Consider the following 27,084-nt stretch of genomic DNA (forward strand, 5'->3'; position numbering starts at 1 on the left):
GTTACTTTTTGATTGTTTTCACTGACATATTCAAAAATTGAGATGCTTGCTAGATGCATAATGTAGATCGCAGAGATATTCAAAGCCACTTTTTGAGAGCAACAATACAATTTAGATAGTTCTAAAAAAGGTTTGAGAAAACTATTAAAACCATGATAACTTGTTTTGAGTTACTTCATGTGACAGCTTATGGTGTGCTTCCACCAACCAAATTTAGTTTCTTTTATACCTTATCTACTTTAGGAATACACTTTGATATATATCACTGGATCTTCTCCTTGGAGAATAAATATGGCAGCAGTGGGATTTGATTCCAGCAGCTTGAATAGCTCTGTCATCCTACAACCTGCTGTACACTTTAAAATATTTTAACTCTCATATCTGGAATGTCATTCAAAACTTTACCCAAAGTCAGGAAAAGCTGAGATAAAATGTAAAAGAAGCCAGGTACATTTAGCAAGTAATGATTATATTTGTCTTCAGATTTCCTTTATTTAGTGCAACTGATGTATCCAAATAACTTTGAAGTACTATTCAAATGCCTAAGATAGACAGCTGTGAGATTAAAATCCAGAAAGATAGGAAAGATAGAGAAATCGGAATATAAATCCATCAATTTATACCAATGAGTCACGTTGCCAACATTTCCATCTCTAATTGTATGATAAGACCACTCAGTAAATAAATATTAGTTATGATATTACTTCTAATTACTTCATGCCAACTTAATTTTGGCTCATCTTTACTCTTAGCAGATAACATTTTTAAAACGTTTGGGATGTCTCTTGTAACAATGATGAACTGTTGAGTAGCTATAGGAATCTTCCACCAACCAACTTCAGTTGGGTAATATCCTATCTAATGGAAAAAAAGAATCACTTTGCCATCAATAACTGCCCTACTCTTTGTATAATAAAGATGGCAGTACTGAGATTTGCACCCACACCTCCAAAGAGACTGGAGCCTTAATCCAGCGCCTTAGACTGCTCGGCCATGCTACCACATGTGCATGTTGTTAGGGTAGCTCACAGATCTAGAACATCAAAATAAAAGGGTTTTTTTGTTTTAAAGTATTAATTGAAAAGATGTCAGCAAAAGTTAAAAGAAAGTTCATTATTAAACATAAATCCGATGAGAAATTCTGATTTTTTATAGAATTGCATTTTGTTTATTTTCATTGAAATAACAAAAGAAATTGAGATGCATGAAGTAATAAAATATTAGTTCTGATAGGGCACATAATTACTTCATGCAAAATTAAAATTTGAATATCTTTATTGTTAGCAGATATCATTATTTTAAAGGTTTGAATAGACTGTTGCAACTATGATGAACTGTTGGGAACTTGGTGGCTAATGCAGGGTACTATCACCAACCTTTTTCAGTTGGTTAATATCTGATCAAAAATCAATTCTTTGGAAAATAAGATTGGCAGCAGTGGGATTTGAACCCACGCCTCCGAAGAGACTGAAGCCTAAATCCAGTGCCTTAAACCGCTCGGCCATGCTACCACTGGCACACATGTAGTTCTTATCTCACAGATCTTTCATATAATTAAGATTGCTTCAAATTAAATGTTTAATTTTGTTTTAAAGCGACACTTGGAAAGAAGTGTCATGTTAAAAGTCTATGAAATGATAAACAATTCGCTAATACAAGATTTCAATGAAAGGTAAAAACATCCATGTTTTACTTGGTAATATTGATGAGAACTGATTTTTTAATTTTCTCAGTTAATTTTTGTTTGTTTTAACTGACATATTCAAAAATTGAGATGCTTGCTAGATGCATAATGTAGATCGCAGAGATATTCAAAGCCACTTTTTGAGAGCAACAATACATTTTAGATAGTTCTAAAAAAGGTTTGAGAAAACTATTAAAACCATGATAACTTGTTTTGAGTTACTGCATGTGACAGCTTATGGTGTGCTTCCACTAACCAAATTTAGCTTCTTTTATACCTTATCTACTTTAGGAATACACTTTGATATATATCACTGGATCTTCTCCTTGGAGAATAAATATGGCAGCAGTGGGATTTGATTCCAGCAGCTTGAATAGCTCTGTCATCCTACAACCTGCTGTACACTTTAAAATATTTTAACTCTCATATCTGGAATGTCATTCAAAACTTTACCCAAAGTCAGGAAAAGCTGAGATAAAATGTAAATGAAGCCAGGTTCATTTAACAAGTAATGATTATGTTTGTCTTCAGATTTCCTTCATTTAGTGCAACTGATGTATCCAAATAACTTTGAAGTACTATTCAAATGCCTAAGATAGACAGCTGTGAGATTAAAATCCAGAAAGATAGGAAAGATAGAGAAATCGGAATATAAATCCATCAATTTATACCAATGAGTCACGTTGCCAACATTTCCATCTCTAATTGTATGATAAGACCACTCAGTAAATAAATATTAGTTATGATATTACTTCTAATTACTTCATGCCAACTTAATTTTGGCTCATCTTTACTCTTAGCAGATAACATTTTTAAAATGTTTGGGAAGTCTCTTGTAACAATGATGAACTGTTGAGTAGCTATAGGAATCTTCCACCAACCAACTTCAGTTGGGTAATATCCTATCTAATGGAAAAAAAGAATCACTTTGCCATCAATAACTGCCCTACTCTTTGTATAATAAAGATGGCAGTACTGAGATTTGCACCCACACCTCCAAAGAGACTGGAGCCTTAATCCAGCGCCTTAGACTGCTCGGCCATGCTACCACATGTGCATGTTGTTAGAGTAGCTCACAGATCTAGAACATCAAAATTAAAGGGTTTTTTTGTTTTAAAGTATTAATTGAAAAGATGTCAGCAAAGGTTAAAAGAAAGTTCATTATTAAACATAAATCCGATGTGAAATTCAGATTTTTTTTTGAATTGCATTTTGTTTATTTTCATTGAAATAACCAAAGAAATTGAGATGCATGAAGTAATAAAATATTAGTTCTGATAGGGCACATAATTACTTCATGCAAAATTAAAATTTGAATATCTTTATTGTTAGCAGATATCATTATTTTAAAGGTTTGAGAAGACTGTTGCAACTATGATGAACTGTTGGGAACTTGGTGGCTAATGCAGGGTACTATCACCAACCTTTTTCAGTTGGTTAATATCTGATCAAAAATCAATTCTTTGGAAAATAAGATTGGCAGCAGTGGGATTTGAAATCACGCCTCCGAAGAGACTGGAGCCTAAATCCAGCGCCTTAAACCGCTCGGCCATGCTACCACTGGCACACATGTAGTTCTTATCTCACAGATCTTTCATATAATTAAGATTGCTTCAAATTAAATGTTTAATTTTGTTTTAAAGCGACACTTGGAAAGAAGTGTCATGTTAAAGTCTATGAAATGATAAACAATTCGCTAATACAAGATTTCAATGAAAGGTAAAAACATCCATGTTTTACTTGGTAATATTGATGAGAACTGATTTTTTAATTTTCTCAGTTACTTTTTGTTTGTTTTAACTGACATATTCAAAAATTTAGATGCTTGCTAGATGCATAATGTAGATCACAGAGATATTCAAAGCCACTTTTTGTGAGCAACAATACATTTTAGATAGTTCTAAAAAAGGTTTGAGAAAACTATTAAAACCATGATAACTTGTTTTGAGCTACTGCATGTGACAGCTTATAGTGTGCTTCCATTAACCAAATTTAACTTCTTTTATACCTTATCTACTTTAGGAAAGCACTTTGATATATATCACTGGATCTTCTCCTTGGAGAATAAATATGGCAGCAGTGGGATTTGATTCCAGCAGCTTGAATAGCTCTGTCATCCTACAACCTGCTTAACACTTTAAAATATTTTAGCTCTCATATCTGGAATGTCATTCAAAACTTTACCCAAAGTCAGGAAAAGCTGAGATAAAATGCAAAAGAAGCCAGGTACATTTAACAAGTAATGATTATATTTGTCTTCAAATTTCCTTCATTTAGTGCAACTGATGTATCCAAATAACTTTGAAGTACTATTCAAATGCCTAAGATAGACAGCTTTGAGATTAAAATCCAGAAAGATAGGAAAGATAGAGAAATCGGAATATAAATCCATCAATTTATACCAATGAGTCACGTTGCCAACATTTCCATCTCTAATTGTATGATAAGACCACTCAGTAAATAAATATTAGTTATGATATTACTTCTAATTACTTCATGCCAACTTAATTTTGGCTCATCTTTACTCTTAGCAGATAACATTTTTAAAACGTTTGGGAAGTCTCTTGTAACAATGATGAACTGTTGAGTAGCTATAGGAATCTTCCACCAACCAACTTCAGTTGGGTAATTTCCTATCTAATGGAAAAAAAGAATCACTTTGCCATCAATAACTGCCCTACTCTTTGTATAATAAAGATGGCAGTACTGAGATTTGCACCCACACCTCCAAAGAGACTGGAGCCTTAATCCAGCGCCTTAGACTGCTCGGCCATGCTACCACATGTGCATGTTGTTAGGGTAGCTCACAGATCTAGAACATCAAAATAAAAGGGTTTTTTTGTTTTAAAGTATTAATTGAAAAGATGTCAGCAAAAGTTAAAAGAAAGTTCATTATTAAACATAAATCCGATGAGAAATTCAGATTTTTTATAGAATTGCATTTTGTTTATTTTCATTGAAATAACAAAAGAAATTGAGATGCATGAAGTAATAAAATATTAGTTCTGATAGGGCACATAATTACTTCATGCAAAATTAAAATTTGAATATCTTTATTGTTAGCAGATATCATTATTTTAAAGGTTTGAATAGACTGTTGCAACTATGATGAACTGTTAGGAACTTGGTGGCTAATGCAGGGTACTATCACCAACCTTTTTCAGTTGGTTAATATCTGATCAAAAATCAATTCTTTGGAAAATAAAATTGGCAGCAATGGGATTTGAACCCACGCCTCCGAAGAGACTGGAGCCTAAATCCAGCGCCTTAGACCGCTTGGCCATGCTACCACTGGCACACATGGAGTTCTTATCTCACAGATCTTTCATATAATTAAGATTGCTGCAAATTAAATGTTTAATTTTGTTTTAAAGCGACACTTGGAAAGAAGAGTCATGTTAAAAGTTTATGAAATTAAAAACAATTCGCTAATACAAGATTTCAATGAAAGGTAAAAACATCCATGTTTTACTTGGTAATATTGATGAGAACTGATTTTTTAATTTTCTCAGTTACTTTTTGTTTGTTTTAACTGACATATTCAAAAATTTAGATGCTTGCTAGATGCATGATGTAGATCACAGAGATATTCAATGCCACTTTTTGTGAGCAACAATACATTTTAGATAGTTCTAAAAAAGGTTTGAGAAAACTATTAAAACCATGATAACTTGTTTTGAGCTACTGCATGTGACAGCTTATGGTGTGCTTCCATTAACCAAATTTAACTTCTTTTATACCTTATCTACTTTAGGAAAGCTCATTTGATATATATCACTGGATCTTCTCCTTGGAGAATAAATATGGCAGCAGTGGGATTTGATTCCAGCAGCTTGAATAGCTCTGTCATCCTACAACCTGCTTAACACTTTAAAATATTTTAGCTCTCATATCTGGAATGTCATTCAAAACTTTACCCAAAGTCAGGAAAAGCTGAGATAAAATGCAAAAGAAGCCAGGTACATTTAACAAGTAATGATTATATTTGTCTTCAAATTTCCTTCATTTAGTGCAACTGATGTATCCAAATAACTTTTAAGTATTATTCAAATGCCTAAAATAGACAGCTGTGAGATTAAAATCCAGAGAGATAGGAAAGATAGAGAAATCGGAATATAAATCCATCAATTTATACCAATGAGTCACGTTGCCAACATTTCCATCTCTAATTGTATGATAAGACCACTCAGTAATTAAATATTAGTTATGATATTACTTCTAATTAATTCATGCCAACTTAATTTTGGCTCATCTTTACTCTTAGCAGATAACATTTTTAAAACGTTTGGGAAGTCTCTTGTAACAATGATGAACTGTTGAGTTGCTATAGGAATCTTCCACCAACCAACTTCAGCTGGGTAATATCCTATCTAATGGAAAAAAAGAATCACTTTGCCATCAATAACTGCCCTACTCTTTGTATAATAAAGATGGCAGTAGTGAGATTTGCACCCACGCCTCCAAAGAGACTGGAGCCTTAATCCAGCGCCTTAGACTGCTCGGCCATGCTTCCACATGTGCATGTTGTTAGGGTAGCTCACAGATCTAGAACATCAAAATAAAAGGGTTTTTTTGTTTTAAAGTATTAATTGAAAAGATGTCAGCAAAAGTTAAAAGAAAGTTCATTATTAAACATAAATCCGATGAGAAATTCAGATTTTTTATAGAATTGCATTTTGTTTATTTTCATTGAAATAACAAAAGAAATTGAGATGCATGAAGTAATAAAATATTAGTTCTGATAGGGCACATAATTACTTCATGCAAAATTAAAATTTGAATATCTTTATTGTTAGCAGATATCATTATTTTAAAGGTTTGAATAGACTGTTGCAACTATGATGAACTGTTAGGAACTTGGTGGCTAATGCAGGGTACTATCACCAACCTTTTTCAGTTGGTTAATATCTGATCAAAAATCAATTCTTTGGAAAATAAGATTGGCAGCAATGGGATTTGAACCCACGCCTCCGAAGAGACTGGAGCCTAAATCCAGCACCTTAGACCGCTTGGCCATGCTACCACTGGCACACATGGAGTTCTTATCTCACAGATCTTTCATATAATTAAGATTGCTGCAAATTAAATGTTTAATTTTGTTTTAAAGCGACACTTGGAAAGAAGAGTCATGTTAAAAGTCTATGAAATTAAAAACAATTCGCTAATACAAGATTTCAATGAAAGGTAAAAACATCCATGTTTTACTTGGTAATATTGATGAGAACTGATTTTTTAATTTTCTCAGTTACTTTTTGTTTGTTTTAACTGACATATTCAAAAATTTAGATGCTTGCTAGATGCATAATGTAGATCTCAGAGATATTCAAAGCCACTTTTTGTGAGCAACAATACATTTTAGATAGTTCTAAAAAAGGTTTGAGAAAACTATTAAAACCATGATAACTTGTTTTGAGCTACTGCATGTGACAGCTTATGGTGTGCTTCCATTAACCAAATTTAACTTATTTTATACCTTATCTACTTTAGGAAAGCACTTTGATATATATCACTGGATCTTCTCCTTGGAGAATAAATATGGCAGCAGTGGGATTTGATTCCAGCAGCTTGAATAGCTCTGTCATCCTACAACCTGCTTAACACTTTAAAATATTTTAGCTCTCATATCTGGAATGTCATTCAAAACTTTACCCAAAGTCAGGAAAAGCTGAGATAAAATGCAAAAGAAGCCAGGTACATTTAACAAGTAATGATTATATTTGTCTTCAAATTTCCTTCATTTAGTGCAACTGATGTATCCAAATAACTTTTAAGTATTATTCAAATGCCTAAAATAGACAGCTGTGAGATTAAAATCCAGAGAGATAGGAAAGATAGAGAAATCGGAATATAAATCCATCAATTTATACCAATGAGTCACGTTGCCAACATTTCCATCTCTAATTGTATGATAAGACCACTCAGTAATTAAATATTAGTTATGATATTACTTCTAATTAATTCATGCCAACTTAATTTTGGCTCATCTTTACTCTTAGCAGATAACATTTTTAAAACGTTTGGGATGTCTCTTGTAACAATGATGAACTGTTGAGTTGCTATAGGAATCTTCCACCAACCAACTTCAGCTGGGTAATATCCTATCTAATGGAAAAAAAGAATCACTTTGCCATCAATAACTGCCCTACTCTTTGTATAATAAAGATGGCAGTAGTGAGATTTGCACCCACGCCTCCAAAGAGACTGGAGCCTTAATCCAGCGCCTTAGACTGCTCGGCCATGCTTCCACATGTGCATGTTGTTAGGGTAGCTCAAAGATCTAGAACATCAAAATTAAAGGGTTTTTTTGTTTTAAAGTATTAATAGAAAAGATGTCAGCAAAGGTTAAAAGAAAGTTCATTATTAAACATAAATCCGATGTGAAATTCAGATTTTTTTTTGAATTGCATTTTGTTTATTTTCATTGAAATAACAAAAGAAATTGAGATGCATGAAGTAATAAAATATTAGTTCTGATAGGGCACATAATTACTTCATGCAAAATTAAAATTTGAATATCTTTATTGTTAGCAGATATCATTATTTTAAAGGTTTGAGAAGACTGTTGCAACTATGATGAACTGTTGGGAACTTGGTGGCTAATGGAGGGTACTATCACCAACCTTTTTCAGTTGGTTAATATCTGATCAAAAATCAATTCTTTGGAAAATAAGATTGGCAGCAGTGGGATTTGAACCCACGCCTCCGAAGAGACTGGAGCCTAAATCCAGCGCCTTAGACCGCTCGGCCATGCTACCACTGGCACACATGGAGTTCTTATCTCACAGATCTTTCATATAATTAAGATAGCTGCAAATTAAATGTTTAATTTTGTTTTAAAGTGACACTTGGAAAGAAGTGTCATGTTAAAAGTCTATGAAATGATAAACAATACGCTAATACAAGAATTCAATGAAAGGTAAAAACATCCTTGTTTTACTTGGTAATATTGATGACAACTGATTTTTTAATTTTCTCAGTTACTTTTTGTTTGTTTTAACTGACATATTCAAAAATTGAGATGCTTGCTAGATGCATAATGTAGATCGCAGAGATATTCAAAGCCACTTTTTGAGAGCAACAATACATTTTAGATAGTTCTAAAAAAGGTTTGAGAAAACTATTAAAACCATGATAACTTGTTTTGAGCTACTGCATGTGACAGCTTATGGTGTGCTTCCACCAACCAAATTTTGCTTCTTTTATACCTTATCTACTTTAGGAATACATTTTGATATATATCACTGGATCTTCTCCTTGGAGAATAAATATGGCAGCAGTGGGATTTGATTCCAGCAGCTTGAATAGCTCTGTCATCCTACAACCTGCTGTACACTTTAAAATATTTTAACTCTCATATCTGGAATGTCATTCAAAACTTTACCCAAAGTCAGGAAAAGCAGAGATAAAATGTAAAAGAAGCCAGGTACATTTAACAAGTAATGATTATATTTGTCTTCAGATTTCCTTCATTTAGTGCAACTGATGTATCCAAATAACTTTGAAGTACTATTCAAATGCCTAAGATAGACAGCTGTGAGATTAAAATCCAGAAAGATAGGAAAGATAGAGAAATCGGAATATAAATCCATCAATTTATACCAATGAGTCACGTTGCCAACATTTCCATCTCTAATTGTATGATAAGACCACTCAGTAATTAAATATTAGTTATGATATTACTTCTAATTACTTCATGCCAACTTAATTTTGGCTCATCTTTACTCTTAGCAGATAACATTTTTAAAACGTTTGGGAAGTCTCTTGTAACAATGATGAACTGTTGAGTAGCTATAGGAATCTTCCACCAACCAACTTCAGCTGGGTAATATCCTATCTAATGGAAAAAAAGAATCACTTTGCCATCAATAACTGCCCTACTCTTTGTATAATAAAGATGGCAGTAGTGAGATTTGCACCCACGCCTCCAAAGAGACTGGAGCCTTAATCCAGCACCTTAGACTGCTCGGCCATGCTACCACAAGTGCATGTTGTTAGGGTAGCTCACAGATCTAGAACATCAAAATTAAAGTGTTTTTTTGTTTTAAAGTATTAATTGAAAAGATGTCAGCAAAGGTTAAAAGAAAGTTCATTATTAAACATAAATCCGATGAGAAATTCAGATTTTTTATTGAATTGCATTTTGTTTATTTTCATTGAAATAACAAAAGAAATTGAGATGCATGAAGTAATAAAATATTAGTTCTGATAGGGCACATAATTACTTTATGCAACATTAAAATTTGAATATCTTTATTGTTAGCAGATATCATAATTTTAAAGGTTTGAGAAGACTCTTGCAAATATGATGAACTGTTGGGAACTTGGTGGCTAATGCAGGGTACTATCACCAACCTTTTTCAGTTGGTTAATATCTGATCAAAAATCAATTCTTTGGAAAATAAGATTGGCAGCAGTGGGATTTGAACCCACACCCCCGAAGAGACTGGAGCCTACATCCAGCGCCTTAGACCGCTCGGCCATGCTACCACTGGCACACATGGAGTTCTTATCTCACAGATCTTTCATTTAATTAAGATTGCTGCAAATTAAATGTTTAATTTTGTTTTAAAGCGACACTTGGAAACAAGTGTCATGTTAAAAGTCTATGAAATGATAAACAATACGCTAATACAAGAATTCAATGAAAGGTAAAAACATCCTTGTTTTACTTGGTAATATTGATGACAACTGATTTTTTAATTTTCTCAGTTACTTTTTGTTTGTTTTAACTGACATATTCAAAAATTGAGATGCTTGCTAGATGCATAATGTAGATCGCAGAGATATTCAAAGCCACTTTTTGAGAGCAACAATACAATTTAGATAGTTCTAAAAAAGGTTTGAGAAAACTATTAAAACCATGATAACTTGTTTTGAGTTACTGCATGTGACAGCTTATGGTGTGCTTCCACCAACCAAATTTAGCTTCTTTTATACCTTATCTACTTTAGGAATACACTTTGATATATATCACTGGATCTTCTCCTTGGAGAATAAATATGGCAGCAGTGGGATTTGATTCCAGCAGCTTGAATAGCTCTGTCATCCTACAACCTGCTGTACACTTTAAAATATTTTAACTCTCATATCTGGAATGTCATTCAAAACTTTACCCAAAGTCAGGAAAAGCTGAGATAAAATGTAAAAGAAGCCAGGTTCATTTAACAAGTAATGATTATATTTGTCTTCAGATTTCCTTCATTTAGTGCAACTGATGTATCCAAATAACTTTGAAGTACTATTCAAATGCCTAAGATAGACAGCTGTGAGATTAAAATCCAGAAAGATAGGAAAGATAGAGAAATCGGAATATAAATCCATCAATTTATACCAATGAGTCACGTTGCCAACATTTCCATCTCTAATTGTATGATAAGACCACTCAGTAAATAAATATTAGTTATGATATTACTTTTAATTACTTCATGCCAACTTAATTTTGGCTCATCTTTACTCTTAGCAGATAACATTTTTAAAATGTTTGGGAAGTATCTTGTAACAATGATGAACTGTTGAGTAGCTATAGGAATCTTCCACCAACCAACTTCAGTTGGGTAATATCCTATCTAATGGAAAAAAAGAATCACTTTGCCATCAATAACTGCCCTACTCTTTGTATAATAAAGATGGCAGTACTGAGATTTGCACCCACACCTCCAAAGAGACTGGAGCCTTAATCCAGCGCCTTAGACTGCTCGGCCATGCTACCACATGTGCATGTTGTTAGGGTAGCTCACAGATCTAGAACATCAAAATGAAAGGGTTTTTTTGTTTTAAAGAATTAATTGAAAAGATGTCAGCAAAGGTTAAAAGAAAGTTCATTATTAAACATAAATCCGATGTGAAATTCAGATTTTTTTTTGAATTGCATTTTGTTTATTTTCATTGAAATAACAAAAGAAATTGAGATGCATGAAGTAATAAAATATTAGTTCTGATAGGGCACATAATTACTTTATGCAACATTAAAATTTGAATATCTTTATTGTTAGCAGATATCATTATTTTAAAGGTTTGAGAAGACTGTTGCAACTATGATGAACTGTTGGGAACTTGGTGGCTAATGCAGGGTACTATCACCAACCTTTTTCAGTTGGTTAATATCTGATCAAAAATCAATTCTTTGGAAAATAAGATTGGCAGCAGTGGGATTTGAACCCACACCTCCGAAGAGACTGGAGCCTACATCCAGCGCCTTAGACTGCTCAGCCATGCTAACACTGGCACACATGGAGTTCTTAACTCACAGATCTTTCATTTAATTAAGATTGCTGCAAATTAAATGTTTAATTTTGCTTTAAAGCGACACTTGGAAAGAAGTGTCATGTTAAAAGTCTATGAAATGATAAACAATATGCTAATACAAGAATTCAAGGAAAGGTAAAAACATCCTTGTTTTACTTGGTAATATTGATGAGAACTGATTTTTTAATTTTCTCAGTTACTTTTTGTTTGTTTTCACTGACATATTCAAAAATTGAGATGCTTGCTAGATGCATAATGTAGATCGCAGAGATATTCAAAACCACTTTTTGAGAGCAACAATACAATTTAGATAGTTCTAAAAAAGGTTTGAGAAAACTATTAAAACCATGATAACTTGTTTTGAGTTACTTCATGTGACAGCTTATGGTGTGCTTCCACCAACCAAATTTAGCTTCTTTTATACCTTATCTACTTTAGGAATACACTTTGATATATATCACTGGATCTTCTCCTTGGAGAATAAATATGGCAGCAGTGGGATTTGATTCCAGCAGCTTGAATAGCTCTGTCATCCTACAACCTGCTGTACACTTTAAAATATTTTAACTCTCATATCTGGAATGTCATTCAAAACTTTACCCAAAGTCAGGAAAAGCTGAGATAAAATGTAAAAGAAGCCAGGTACATTTAGCAAGTAATGATTATATTTGTCTTCAGATTTCCTTCATTTAGTGCAACTGATGTATCCAAATAACTTTGAAGTACTATTCAAATGCCTAAGATAGACAGCTGTGAGATTAAAATCCAGAAAGATAGGAAAGATAGAGAAATCAGAATATAAATCCATCAATTTATACCAATGAGTCACGTTGCCAACATTTCCATCTCTAATTGTATGATAAGACCACTCAGTAAATAAATATTAGTTATGATATTACTTCTAATTACTTCATGCCAACTTAATTTTGGCTCATCTTTACTCTTAGCAGATAACATTTTTAAAACGTTTGGGAAGTCTCTTGTAACAATGATGAACTGTTGAGTAGCTATAGGAATCTTCCACCAACCAACTTCAGTTGGGTAATATCCTATCTAATGGAAAAAAAGAATCACTTTGCCATCAATAACTGCCCTACTCTTTGTATAATAAAGATGGCAGTACTGAGATTTGCACCCACACCTCCAAAGAGACTGGAGCCTTAATCCAGCGCCTTAGACTGCTCGGCCATGCTACCACATGTGCATGTTGTTAGGGTAGCTCACAGATCTAGAACATCAAAATAAAAGGGTTTTTTTGTTTTAAAGTATTAATTGAAAAGATGTCAGCAAAAGTTAAAAGAAAGTTCATTATTAAACATAAATCTGATGAGAAATTCAGATTTTTTATAGAATTGCATTTTGTTTATTTTCATTGAAATAACAAAAGAAATTGAGATGCATGAAGTAATAAAATATTAGTTCTGATAGGGCACATAATTACTTCATGCAAAATTAAAATTTGAATATCTTTATTGTTAGCAGATATCATTATTTTAAAGGTTTGAATAAACTGTTGCAACTATGATGAACTGTTGGGAACTTGGTGGCTAATGCAGGGTACTATCACCAACCTTTTTCAGTTGGTTAATATCTGATCAAAAATCAATTCTTTGGAAAATAAGATTGGCAGCAGTGGGATTTGAACCCACGCCTCCGAAGAGACTGGAGCCTAAATCCAGCGCCTTAAACCGCTCGGCCATGCTACCACTGGCACACATGGAGTTCTTATCTCACAGATCTTTCATATAATTAAGATTGCTTCAAATTAAATGTTTAATTTTGTTTTAAAGCGACACTTGGAAAGAAGTGTCATGTTAAAAGTCTATGAAATGATAAACAATTCGCTAATACAAGATTTCAATGAAGGGTAAAAACATCCATGTTTTACTTGGTAATATTGATGAGAACTGATTTTTTAATTTTCTCAGTTAATTTTTGTTTGTTTTAACTGACATATTCAAAAATTGAGATGCTTGCTAGATGCATAATGTAGATCGCAGAGATATTCAAAGCCACTTTTTGAGAGCAACAATACATTTTAGATAGTTCTAAAAAAGGTTTGAGAAAACTATTAAAACCATGATAACTTGTTTTGAGCTACTGCATGTGACAGCTTATGGTGTGCTTCCACCAACCAAATTTAGCTTCTTTTATACCTTATCTACTTTAGGAATACACTTTGATATATATCACTGGATCTTCTCCTTGGAGAATAAATATGGCAGCAGTGGGATTTGATTCCAGCAGCTTGAATAGCTCTGTCATCCTACAACCTGCTGTACACTTTAAAATATTTTAACTCTCATATCTGGAAAGTCATTCAAAACTTTAACCAAAGTCAGGAAAAGCTGAGATAAAATGTAAAAGAAGCCAGGTACATTTAACAAGTAATGATTATATTTGTCTTCAGATTTCCTTCATTTAGTGCAACTGATGTATCCAAATAACTTTGAAGTACTATTCAAATGCCTAAGAGAGACAGCTGTGAGATTAAAATCCAGAAAGATAGGAAAGATAGAGAAATCGGAATATAAATCCATCAATTTATACCAATGAGTCACGTTGCCAACATTTCCATCTCTAATTGTATGATAAGACCACTCAGTAAATAAATATTAGTTATGATATTACTTCTAATTACTTCATGCCAACTTAATTTTGGCTCATCTTTACTCTTAGCAGATAACATTTTTAAAACGTTTGGGAAGTCTCTTGTAACAATGATGAACTGTTGAGTAGCTATAGGAATCTTCCACCAACCAACTTCAGTTGGGTAATATCCTATCTAATGGAAAAAAAGAATCACTTTGCCATCAATAACTGCCCTACTCTTTGTATAATAAAGATGGCAGTACTGAGATTTGCACCCACACCTCCAAAGAGACTGGAGCCTTAATCCAGCGCCTTAGACTGCTCGGCCATGCTACCACATGTGCATGTTGTTAGGGTAGCTCACAGATCTAGAACATCAAAATAAAAGGGTTTTTTTGTTTTAAAGTATTAATTGAAAAGATGTCAGCAAAAGTTAAAAGAAAGTTCATTATTAAACATAAATCCGATGAGAAATTCAGATTTTTTATAGAATTGCATTTTGTTTATTTTCATTGAAATAACAAAAGAAATTGAGATGCATGAAGTAATAAAATATTAGTTCTGATAGGGCACATAATTACTTCATGCAAAATTAAAATTTGAATATCTTTATTGTTAGCAGATATCATTATTTTAAAGGTTTGAATAAACTGTTGCAACTATGATGAACTGTTGGGAACTTGGTGGCTAATGCAGGGTACTATCACCAACCTTTTTCAGTTGGTTAATATCTGATCAAAAATCAATTCTTTGGAAAATAAGATTGGCAGCAGTGGGATTTGAACCCACGCCTCCGAAGAGACTGGAGCCTAAATCCAGCGCCTTAATCCGCTCGGCCGTGCTACCACGGTCACACATGGAGTTCTTATCTCACAGATCTTTCATATAATTAAGATTGCTTCAAATTAAATGTTTAATTTTGTTTTAAAGCGACACTTGGAAAGAAGTGTCATGTTAAAAGTCTATGAAATGATAAACAATTCGCTAATACAAGATTTCAATGAAGGGTAAAAACATCCATGTTTTACTTGGTAATATTGATGAGAACTGATTTTTTAATTTTCTCAGTTAATTTTTGTTTGTTTTAACTGACATATTCAAAAATTGAGATGCTTGCTAGATGCATAATGTAGATCGCAGAGATATTCAAAGCCACTTTTTGAGAGCAACTATACATTTTAGATAGTTCTAAAAAAGGTTTGAGAAAACTATTAAAACCATGATAACTTGTTTTGAGCTACTGCATGTGACAGCTTATGGTGTGCTTCCACCAACCAAATTTAGCTTCTTTTATACCTTATCTACTTTAGGAATACACTTTGATATATATCACTGGATCTTCTCCTTGGAGAATAAATATGGCAGCAGTGGGATTTGATTCCAGCAGCTTGAATAGCTCTGTCATCCTACAACCTGCTGTACACTTTAAAATATTTTAACTCTCATATCTGGAAAGTCATTCAAAACTTTAACCAAAGTCAGGAAAAGCTGAGATAAAATGTAAAAGAAGCCAGGTACATTTAACAAGTAATGATTATATTTGTCTTCAGATTTCCTTCATTTAGTGCAACTGATGTATCCAAATAACTTTAAAGTACTATTCAAATGCCTAAGAGAGACAGCTGTGAGATTAAAATCCAGAAAGATAGGAAAGATAGAGAAATCGGAATATAAATCCATCAATTTATACCAATGAGTCACGTTGCCAACATTTCCATCTCTAATTGTATGATAAGACCACTCAGTAAATAAATATTAGTTATGATATTACTTCTAATTACTTCATGCCAACTTAATTTTGGCTCATCTTTACTCTTAGCAGATAACATTTTTAAAACGTTTGGGATGTCTCTTGTAACAATGATGAACTGTTGAGTAGCTATAGGAATCTTCCACCAACCAACTTCAGTTGGGTAATATCCTATCTAATGGAAAAAAAGAATCACTTTGCCATCAATAACTGCCCTACTCTTTGTATAATAAAGATGGCAGTACTGAGATTTGCACCCACACCTCCAAAGAGACTGGAGCCTTAATCCAGCGCCTTAGACTGCTCGGCCATGCTACCACATGTGCATGTTGTTAGGGTAGCTCACAGATCTAGAACATCAAAATAAAAGGGTTTTTTTGTTTTAAAGTATTAATTGAAAAGATGTCAGCAAAAGTTAAAAGAAAGTTCATTATTAAACATAAATCCGATGAGAAATTCAGATTTTTTATAGAATTGCATTTTGTTTATTTTCATTGAAATAACAAAAGAAATTGAGATGCATGAAGTAATAAAATATTAGTTCTGATAGGGCACATAATTACTTCATGCAAAATTAAAATTTGAATATCTTTATTGTTAGCAGATATCATTATTTTAAAGGTTTGAATAGACTGTTGCAACTATGATGAACTGTTGGGAACTTGGTGGCTAATGCAGGGTACTATCACCAACCTTTTTCAGTTGGTTAATATCTGATCAAAAATCAATTCTTTGGAAAATAAGATTGGCAGCAATGGGATTTGAACCCACGCCTCCGAAGAGACTGGAGCCTAAATCCAGCGCCTTAGACCGCTTGGCCATGCTACCACTGGCACACATGGAGTTCTTATCTCACAGATCTTTCATATAATTAAGATTGCTGCAAATTAAATGTTTAATTTTGTTTTAAAGCGACACTTGGAAAGAAGAGTCATGTTAAAAGTCTATGAAATTAAAAACAATTCGCTAATACAAGATTTCAATGAAAGGTAAAAACATCCATGTTTTACTTGGTAATATTGATGAGAACTGATTTTTTAATTTTCTCAGTTACTTTTTGTTTGTTTTAACTGACATATTCAAAAATTGAGATGCTTGCTAGATGCATAATGTAGATCACAGAGATATTCAAAGCCACTTTTTGAGAGCAACTATACATTTTAGATAGTTCTAAAAAAGGTTTGAGAAAACTATTAAAACCATGATAACTTGTTTTGAGCTACTGCATGTGACAGCTTATGGTGTGCTTCCACCAACCAAATTTAGCTTCTTTTATACCTTATCTACTTTAGGAATACACTTTGATATATATCACTGGATCTTCTCCTTGGAGAATAAATATGGCAGCAGTGGGATTTGATTCCAGCAGCTTGAATAGCTCTGTCATCCTACAACCTGCTGTACACTTTAAAATATTTTAACTCTCATATCTGGAAAGTCATTCAAAACTTTAACCAAAGTCAGGAAAAGCTGAGATAAAATGTAAAAGAAGCCAGGTACATTTAACAAGTAATGATTATATTTGTCTTCAGATTTCCTTCATTTAGTGCAACTGATGTATCCAAATAACTTTAAAGTACTATTCAAATGCCTAAGAGAGACAGCTGTGAGATTAAAATCCAGAAAGATAGGAAAGATAGAGAAATCGGAATATAAATCCATCAATTTATACCAATGAGTCACGTTGCCAACATTTCCATCTCTAATTGTATGATAAGACCACTCAGTAAATAAATATTAGTTATGATATTACTTCTAAATACTTCATGCCAACTTAATTTTGGCTCATCTTTACTCTTAGCAGATAACATTTTTAAAACGTTTGGGATGTCTCTTGTAACAATGATGAACTGTTGAGTAGCTATAGGAATCTTCCACCAACCAACTTCAGTTGGGTAATATCCTATCTAATGGAAAAAAAGAATCACTTTGCCATCAATAACTGCCCTACTCTTTGTATAATAAAGATGGCAGTACTGAGATTTGCACCCACACCTCCAAAGAGACTGGAGCCTTAATCCAGCGCCTTAGACTGCTCGGCCATGCTACCACATGTGCATGTTGTTAGGGTAGCTCACAGATCTAGAACATCAAAATAAAAGGGTTTTTTTGTTTTAAAGTATTAATTGAAAAGATGTCAGCAAAAGTTAAAAGAAAGTTCATTATTAAACATAAATCCGATGAGAAATTCTGATTTTTTATAGAATTGCATTTTGTTTATTTTCATTGAAATAACAAAAGAAATTGAGATGCATGAAGTAATAAAATATTAGTTCTGATAGGGCACATAATTACTTCATGCAAAATTAAAATTTGAATATCTTTATTGTTAGCAGATATCATTATTTTAAAGGTTTGAATAGACTGTTGCAACTATGATGAACTGTTGGGAACTTGGTGGCTAATGCAGGGTACTATCACCAACCTTTTTCAGTTGGTTAATATCTGATCAAAAATCAATTCTTTGGAAAATAAGATTGGCAGCAATGGGATTTGAACCCACACCTCCGAAGAGACTGGAGCCTAAATCCAGCGCCTTAGACCGCTTGGCCATGCTACCACTGGCACACATGGAGTTCTTATCTCACAGATCTTTCATATAATTAAGATTGCTGCAAATTAAATGTTTAATTTTGTTTTAAAGCGACACTTGGAAAGAAGAGTCATGTTAAAAGTCTATGAAATTAAAAACAATTCGCTAATACAAGATTTCAATGAAAGGTAAAAACATCCATGTTTTACTTGGTAATATTGATGAGAACTGATTTTTTAATTTTCTCAGTTACTTTTTGTTTGTTTTAACTGACATATTCAAAAATTTAGATGCTTGCTAGATGCATAATGTAGATCACAGAGATATTCAAAGCCACTTTTTGTGAGCAACAATACATTTTAGATAGTTCTAAAAAAGGTTTGAGAAAACAATTAAAACCATGATAACTTGTTTTGAGCTACTGCATGTGACAGCTTATGGTGTGCTTCCATTAACCAAATTTAACTTCTTTTATACCTTATCTACTTTAGGAAAGCACTTTGATATATATCACTGGATCTTCTCCTTGGAGAATAAATATGGCAGCAGTGGGATTTGATTCCAGCAGCTTGAATAGCTCTGTCATCCTACAACCTGCTTAACACTTTAAAATATTTTAGCTCTCATATCTGGAATGTCATTCAAAACTTTACCCAAAGTCAGGAAAAGCTGAGATAAAATGCAAAAGAAGCCAGGTACATTTAACAAGTAATGATTATATTTGTCTTCAAATTTCCTTCATTTAGTGCAACTGATGTATCCAAATAACTTTGAAGTATTATTCAAATGCCTAAAATAGACAGCTGTGAGATTAAAATCCAGAGAGATAGGAAAGATAGAGAAATCGGAATATAAATCCATCAATTTATACCAATGAGTCACGTTGCCAACATTTCCATCTCTAATTGTATGATAAGACCACTCAGTAATTAAATATTAGTTATGATATTACTTCTAATTAATTCATGCCAACTTAATTTTGGCTCATCTTTACTCTTAGCAGATAACATTTTTAAAACGTTTGGGAAGTCTCTTGTAACAATGATGAACTGTTGAGTTGCTATAGGAATCTTCCACCAACCAACTTCAGCTGGGTAATATCCTATCTAATGGAAAAAAAGAATCACTTTGCCATCAATAACTGCCCTACTCTTTGTATAATAAAGATGGCAGTAGTGAGATTTGCACCCACGCCTCCAAAGAGACTGGAGCCTTAATCCAGCGCCTTAGACTGCTCGGCCATGCTTCCACATGTGCATGTTGTTAGGGTAGCTCACAGATCTAGAACATCAAAATTAAAGGGTTTTTTTGTTTTAAAGTATTAATTGAAAAGATGTCAGCAAAGGTTAAAAGAAAGTTCATTATTAAACATAAATCCGATGTGAAATTCAGATTTTTTTTTGAATTGCATTTTGTTTATTTTCATTGAAATAACAAAAGAAATTGAGATGCATGAAGTAATAAAATATTAGTTCTGATAGGGCACATAATTACTTCATGCAAAATTAAAATTTGAATATCTTTATTGTTAGCAGATATCATTATTTTAAAGGTTTGAGAAGACTGTTGCAACTATGATGAACTGTTGGGAACTTGGTGGCTAATGCAGGGTACTATCACCAACATTTTTCAGTTGGTTAATATCTGATCAAAAATCAATTCTTTGGAAAATAAGATTGGCAGCAGTGGGATTTGAACCCACGCCTCCGAAGAGACTGGAGCCTAAATCCAGTGCCTTAGACCGCTCGGCCATGCTACCACTGGCACACATGGAGTTCTTATCTCACAGATCTTTCATATAATTAAGATAGCTGCAAATTAAATGTTTAATTTTGTTTTAAAGTGACACTTGGAAAGAAGTGTCATGTTAAAAGTCTATGAAATGATAAACAATACGCTAATACAAGAATTCAATGAAAGGTAAAAACATCCTTGTTTTACTTGGTAATATTGATGACAACTGATTTTTTATTTTTCTCAGTTACTTTTTGTTTGTTTTAACTGACATATTCAAAAATTGAGATGCTTGCTAGATGCATAATGTAGATCGCAGAGATATTCAAAGCCACTTTTTGAGAGCAACAATACATTTTAGATAGTTCTAAAAAAGGTTTGAGAAAACTATTAAAACCATGATAACTTGTTTTCAGCTACTGCATGTGACAGCTTATGGTGTGCTTCCACCAACCAAATTTTGCTTCTTTTATACCTTATCTACTTTAGGAATACATTTTGATATATATCACTGGATCTTCTCCTTGGAGAATAAATATGGCAGCAGTGGGATTTGATTCCAGCAGCTTGAATAGCTCTGTCATCCTACAACCTGCTGTACACTTTAAAATATTTTAACTCTCATATCTGGAATGTCATTCAAAACTTTACCCAAAGTCAGGAAAAGCAGAGATAAAATGTAAAAGAAGCCAGGTACATTTAACAAGTAATGATTATATTTGTCTTCAGATTTCCTTCATTTAGTGCAACTGATGTATCCAAATAACTTTGAAGTACTATTCAAATGCCTAAGATAGACAGCTGTGAGATTAAAATCCAGAAAGATAGGAAAGATAGAGAAATCGGAATATATATCCATCAATTTATACCAATGAGTCACGTTGCCAACATTTCCATCTCTAATTGTATGATAAGACCACTCAGTAATTAAATATTAGTTATGATATTACTTCTAATTACTTCATGCCAACTTAATTTTGGCTCATCTTTACTCTTAGCAGATAACATTTTTAAAACGTTTGGGAAGTCTCTTGTAACAATGATGAACTGTTGAGTAGCTATAGGAATCTTCCACCAACCAACTTTAGCTGGGTAATATCCTATCTAATGGAAAAAAAGAATCACTTTGCCATCAATAACTGCCCTACTCTTTGTATAATAAAGATGGCAGTAGTGAGATTTGCACCCACGCCTCCAAAGAGACTGGAGCCTTAATCCAGCACCTTAGACTGCTCGGCCATGCTACCACAAGTGCATGTTGTTAGGGTAGCTCACAGATCTAGAACATCAAAATTAAAGTGTTTTTTTGTTTTAAAGTATTAATTGAAAAGATGTCAGCAAAGGTTAAAAGAAAGTTCATTATTAAACATAAATCCGATGAGAAATTCAGATTTTTTATTGAATTGCATTTTGTTTATTTTCATTGAAATAACAAAAGAAATTGAGATGCATGAAGTAATAAAATATTAGTTCTGATAGGGCACATAATTACTTTATGCAACATTAAAATTTGAATATCTTTATTGTTAGCAGATATCATAATTTTAAAGGTTTGAGAAGACTCTTGCAACTATGATGAACTGTTGGGAACTTGGTGGCTAATGCAGGGTACTATCACCAACCTTTTTCAGTTGGTTAATATCTGATCAAAAATCAATTCTTTGGAAAATAAGATTGGCAGCAGTGGGATTTGAACCCACGCCTCCGAAGAGACTGGAGCCTAAATCCAGCGCCTTAAACCGCTCGGCCATGCTACCACTGGCACACATGGAGTTCTTATCTCACAGATCTTTCATATAATTAAGATTGCTTCAAATTAAATGTTTAATTTTGTTTTAAAGCGACACTTGGAAACAAGTGTCATGTTAAAAGTCTATGAAATGATAAACAATTCGCTAATACAAGATTTCAATGAAGGGTAAAAACATCCATGTTTTACTTGGTAATATTGATGAGAACTGATTTTTTAATTTTCTCAGTTAATTTTTGTTTGTTTTAACTGACATATTCAAAAATTGAGATGCTTGCTAGATGCATAATGTAGATCGCAGAGATATTCAAAGCCACTTTTTGAGAGCAACAATACATTTTAGATAGTTCTAAAAAAGGTTTGAGAAAACTATTAAAACCATGATAACTTGTTTTGAGCTACTGCATGTGACAGCTTATGGTGTGCTTCCACCAACCAAATTTTGCTTCTTTTATACCTTATCTACTTTAGGAATACATTTTGATATATATCACTGGATCTTCTCCTTGGAGAATAAATATGGCAGCAGTGGGATTTGATTCCAGCAGCTTGAATAGCTCTGTCATCCTACAACCTGCTGTACACTTTAAAATATTTTAACTCTCATATCTGGAATGTCATTCAAAACTTTACCCAAAGTCAGGAAAAGCAGAGATAAAATGTAAAAGAAGCCAGGTACATTTAACAAGTAATGATTATATTTGTCTTCAGATTTCCTTCATTTAGTGCAACTGATGTATCCAAATAACTTTGAAGTACTATTCAAATGCCTAAGATAGACAGCTGTGAGATTAAAATCCAGAAAGATAGGAAAGATAGAGAAATCGGAATATATATCCATCAATTTATACCAATGAGTCACGTTGCCAACATTTCCATCTCTAATTGTATGATAAGACCACTCAGTAATTAAATATTAGTTATGATATTACTTCTAATTACTTCATGCCAACTTAATTTTGGCTCATCTTTACTCTTAGCAGATAAAATTTTTAAAACGTTTGGGAAGTCTCTTGTAACAATGATGAACTGTTGAGTAGCTATAGGAATCTTCCACCAACCAACTTCAGCTGGGTAATATCCTATCTAATGGAAAAAAAGAATCACTTTGCCATCAATAACTGCCCTACTCTTTGTATAATAAAGATGGCAGTAGTGAGATTTGCACCCACGCCTCCAAAGAGACTAGAGCCTTAATCCAGCACCTTAGACTGCTCGGCCATGCTACCACAAGTGCATGTTGTTAGGGTAGCTCACAGATCTAGAACATCAAAATTAAAGTGTTTTTTTGTTTTAAAGTATTAATTGAAAAGATGTCAGCAAAGGTTAAAAGAAAGTTCATTATTAAACATAAATCCGATGAGAAATTCAGATTTTTTATTGAATTGCATTTTGTTTATTTTCATTGAAATAACAAAAGAAATTGAGATGCATGAAGTAATAAAATATTAGTTCTGATAGGGCACATAATTACTTTATGCAACATTAAAATTTGAATATCTTTATTGTTAGCAGATATCATAATTTTAAAGGTTTGAGAAGACTCTTGCAACTATGATGAACTGTTGGGAACTTGGTGGCTAATGCAGGGTACTATCACCAACCTTTTTCAGTTGGTTAATATCTGATCAAAAATCAATTCTTTGGAAAATAAGATTGGCAGCAGTGGGATTTGAACCCACGCCTCCGAAGAGACTGGAGCCTAAATCCAGCGCCTTAAACCGCTCGGCCATGCTACCACTGGCACACATGGAGTTCTTATCTCACAGATCTTTCATATAATTAAGATTGCTTCAAATTAAATGTTTAATTTTGTTTTAAAGCGACACTTGGAAACAAGTGTCATGTTAAAAGTCTATGAAATGATAAACAATTCGCTAATACAAGATTTCAATGAAGGGTAAAAACATCCATGTTTTACTTGGTAATATTGATGAGAACTGATTTTTTAATTTTCTCAGTTAATTTTTGTTTGTTTTAACTGACATATTCAAAAATTGAGATGCTTGCTAGATGCATAATGTAGATCGCAGAGATATTCAAAGCCACTTTTTGAGAGCAACAATACATTTTAGATAGTTCTAAAAAAGGTTTGAGAAAACTATTATAACCATGATAACTTGTTTTGAGCTACTGCATGTGACAGCTTATGGTGTGCTTCCACCAACCAAATTTAGCTTCTTTTATACCTTATCTACTTTAGGAATACACTTTGATATATATCACTGGATCTTCTCCTTGGAGAATAAATATGGCAGCAGTGGGATTTGATTCCAGCAGCTTGAATAGCTCTGTCATCCTACAACCTGCTGTACACTTTAAAATATTTTAACTCTCATATCTGGAAAGTCATTCAAAACTTTAACCAAAGTCAGGAAAAGCTGAGATAAAATGTAAAAGAAGCCAGGTACATTTAACAAGTAATGATTATATTTGTCTTCAGATTTCCTTCATTTAGTGCAACTGATGTATCCAAATAACTTTGAAGTACTATTCAAATGCCTAAGATAGACAGCTGTGAGATTAAAATCCAGAAAGATAGGAAAGATAGAGAAATCGGAATATAAATCCATCAATTTATACCAATGAGTCACGTTGCCAACATTTCCATCTCTAATTGTATGATAAGACCACTCAGTAAATAAATATTAGTTATGATATTACTTCTAATTACTTCATGCCAACTTAATTTTGGCTCATCTTTACTCTTAGCAGATAACATTTTTAAAACGTTTGGGATGTCTCTTGTAACAATGATGAACTGTTGAGTAGCTATAGGAATCTTCCACCAACCAACTTCAGTTGGGTAATATCCTATCTAATGGAAAAAAAGAATCACTTTGCCATCAATAACTGCCCTACTCTTTGTATAATAAAGATGGCAGTACTGAGATTTGCACCCACACCTCCAAAGAGACTGGAGCCTTAATCCAGCGCCTTAGACTGCTCGGCCATGCTACCACATGTGCATGTTGTTAGGGTAGCTCACAGATCTAGAACATCAAAATAAAAGGGTTTTTTTGTTTTAAAGTATTAATTGAAAAGATGTCAGCAAAAGTTAAAAGAAAGTTCATTATTAAACATAAATCCGATGAGAAATTCAGATTTTTTATAGAATTGCATTTTGTTTATTTTCATTGAAATAACAAAAGAAATTGAGATGCATGAAGTAATAAAATATTAGTTCTGATAGGGCACATAATTACTTCATGCAAAATTAAAATTTGAATATCTTTATTGTTAGCAGATATCATTATTTTAAAGGTTTGAATAGACTGTTGCAACTATGATGAACTGTTGGGAACTTGGTGGCTAATGCAGGGTACTATCACCAACCTTTTTCAGTTGGTTAATATCTGATCAAAAATCAATTCTTTGGAAAAAAAGATTGGCAGCAATGGGATTTGAACCCACGCCTCCGAAGAGACTGGAGCCTAAATCCAGCGCCTTAGACCGCTTGGCCATGCTACCACTGGCACACATGGAGTTCTTATCTCACAGATCTTTCATATAATTAAGATTGCTGCAAATTAAATGTTTAATTTTGTTTTAAAGCGACACTTGGAAAGAAGAGTCATGTTAAAAGTCTATGAAATTAAAAACAATTCGCTAATACAAGATTTCAATGAAAGGTAAAAACATCCATGTTTTACTTGGTAATATTGATGAGAACTGATTTTTTAATTTTCTCAGTTACTTTTTGTTTGTTTTAACTGACATATTCAAAAATTTAGATGCTTGCTAGATGCATAATGTAGATCACAGAGATATTCAAAGCCACTTTTTGTGAGCAACAATACATTTTAGATAGTTCTAAAAAAGGTTTGAGAAAACTATTAAAACCATGATAACTTGTTTTGAGCTACTGCATGTGACAGCTTATGGTGTGCTTCCATTAACCAAATTTAACTTCTTTTATACCTTATCTACTTTAGGAAAGCACTTTGATATATATCACTGGATCTTCTCCTTGGAGAATAAATATGGCAGCAGAGGGATTTGATTCCAGCAGCTTGAATAGCTCTGTCATCCTACAACCTGCTTAACACTTTAAAATATTTTAGCTCTCATATCTGGAATGTCATTCAAAACTTTACCCAAAGTCAGGAAAAGCTGAGATAAAATGCAAAAGAAGCCAGGTACATTTAACAAGTAATGATTATATTTGTCTTCAGATTTCCTTCATTTAGTGCAACTGATGTATCCAAATAACTTTGAAGTACTATTCAAATGCCTAAGAGAGACAGCTGTGAGATTAAAATCCAGAAAGATAGGAAAGATAGAGAAATCGGAATATAAATCCATCAATTTATACCAATGAGTCACGTTGCCAACATTTCCATCTCTAATTGTATGATAAGACCACTCAGTAAATAAATATTAGTTATGATATTACTTCTAATTACTTCATGCCAACTTAATTTTGGCTCATCTTTACTCTTAGCAGATAACATTTTTAAAACGTTTGGGATGTCTCTTGTAACAATGATGAACTGTTGAGTAGCTATAGGAATCTTCCACCAACCAACTTCAGTTGGGTAATATCCTATCTAATGGAAAAAAAGAATCACTTTGCCATCAATAACTGCCCTACTCTTTGTATAATAAAGATGGCAGTACTGAGATTTGCACCCACACCTCCAAAGAGACTGGAGTCTTAATCCAGCGCCTTAGACTGCTCGGCCATGCTACCACATGTGCATGTTGTTAGGGTAGCTCACAGATCTAGAACATCAAAATAAAAGGGTTTTTTTGTTTTAAAGTATTAATTGAAAAGATGTCAGCAAAAGTTAAAA

General features: G+C 33.1%; 14 non-coding genes across 14 annotated transcripts; all 14 read right to left on the reverse strand.

Moving 5' to 3' along the window:
* Positions 1 to 1,429: 1,429 nt before the first annotated feature.
* Positions 1,430 to 1,511, reverse strand: TRNAL-UAG (transfer RNA leucine (anticodon UAG)). The gene has a single exon. It is a non-coding gene; the product is annotated as a tRNA-Leu (tRNA).
* A 1,650-nt stretch (positions 1,512 to 3,161) lies between these two features.
* Positions 3,162 to 3,243, reverse strand: TRNAL-UAG (transfer RNA leucine (anticodon UAG)). The gene has a single exon. It is a non-coding gene; the product is annotated as a tRNA-Leu (tRNA).
* A 1,649-nt stretch (positions 3,244 to 4,892) lies between these two features.
* TRNAL-UAG (transfer RNA leucine (anticodon UAG)) lies at positions 4,893 to 4,974 on the reverse strand. Its single transcript has one exon. It is a non-coding gene; the product is annotated as a tRNA-Leu (tRNA).
* A 1,651-nt stretch (positions 4,975 to 6,625) lies between these two features.
* TRNAL-UAG (transfer RNA leucine (anticodon UAG)) lies at positions 6,626 to 6,707 on the reverse strand. The gene has a single exon. It is a non-coding gene; the product is annotated as a tRNA-Leu (tRNA).
* A 1,650-nt stretch (positions 6,708 to 8,357) lies between these two features.
* TRNAL-UAG (transfer RNA leucine (anticodon UAG)) lies at positions 8,358 to 8,439 on the reverse strand. Its single transcript has one exon. It is a non-coding gene; the product is annotated as a tRNA-Leu (tRNA).
* A 1,650-nt stretch (positions 8,440 to 10,089) lies between these two features.
* TRNAL-UAG (transfer RNA leucine (anticodon UAG)) lies at positions 10,090 to 10,171 on the reverse strand. Its single transcript has one exon. It is a non-coding gene; the product is annotated as a tRNA-Leu (tRNA).
* A 3,382-nt stretch (positions 10,172 to 13,553) lies between these two features.
* Positions 13,554 to 13,635, reverse strand: TRNAL-UAG (transfer RNA leucine (anticodon UAG)). Its single transcript has one exon. It is a non-coding gene; the product is annotated as a tRNA-Leu (tRNA).
* Positions 13,636 to 15,285: 1,650 nt separating this feature from the next.
* On the reverse strand, positions 15,286 to 15,367 carry TRNAL-UAG (transfer RNA leucine (anticodon UAG)). The gene has a single exon. It is a non-coding gene; the product is annotated as a tRNA-Leu (tRNA).
* Positions 15,368 to 17,017: 1,650 nt separating this feature from the next.
* TRNAL-UAG (transfer RNA leucine (anticodon UAG)) lies at positions 17,018 to 17,099 on the reverse strand. Its single transcript has one exon. It is a non-coding gene; the product is annotated as a tRNA-Leu (tRNA).
* A 1,650-nt stretch (positions 17,100 to 18,749) lies between these two features.
* Positions 18,750 to 18,831, reverse strand: TRNAL-UAG (transfer RNA leucine (anticodon UAG)). The gene has a single exon. It is a non-coding gene; the product is annotated as a tRNA-Leu (tRNA).
* A 1,650-nt stretch (positions 18,832 to 20,481) lies between these two features.
* Positions 20,482 to 20,563, reverse strand: TRNAL-UAG (transfer RNA leucine (anticodon UAG)). Its single transcript has one exon. It is a non-coding gene; the product is annotated as a tRNA-Leu (tRNA).
* Positions 20,564 to 22,213: 1,650 nt separating this feature from the next.
* TRNAL-UAG (transfer RNA leucine (anticodon UAG)) lies at positions 22,214 to 22,295 on the reverse strand. The gene has a single exon. It is a non-coding gene; the product is annotated as a tRNA-Leu (tRNA).
* A 1,650-nt stretch (positions 22,296 to 23,945) lies between these two features.
* Positions 23,946 to 24,027, reverse strand: TRNAL-UAG (transfer RNA leucine (anticodon UAG)). Its single transcript has one exon. It is a non-coding gene; the product is annotated as a tRNA-Leu (tRNA).
* A 1,650-nt stretch (positions 24,028 to 25,677) lies between these two features.
* TRNAL-UAG (transfer RNA leucine (anticodon UAG)) lies at positions 25,678 to 25,759 on the reverse strand. The gene has a single exon. It is a non-coding gene; the product is annotated as a tRNA-Leu (tRNA).
* Positions 25,760 to 27,084: the final 1,325 nt, after the last annotated feature.

Source organism: Taudactylus pleione, unplaced genomic scaffold (genome assembly GCF_031769625.1).
Source record: "Taudactylus pleione unplaced genomic scaffold, aTauple2 ptg000016l, whole genome shotgun sequence".
Classification (NCBI taxonomy): domain Eukaryota; kingdom Metazoa; phylum Chordata; class Amphibia; order Anura; family Myobatrachidae; genus Taudactylus; species Taudactylus pleione.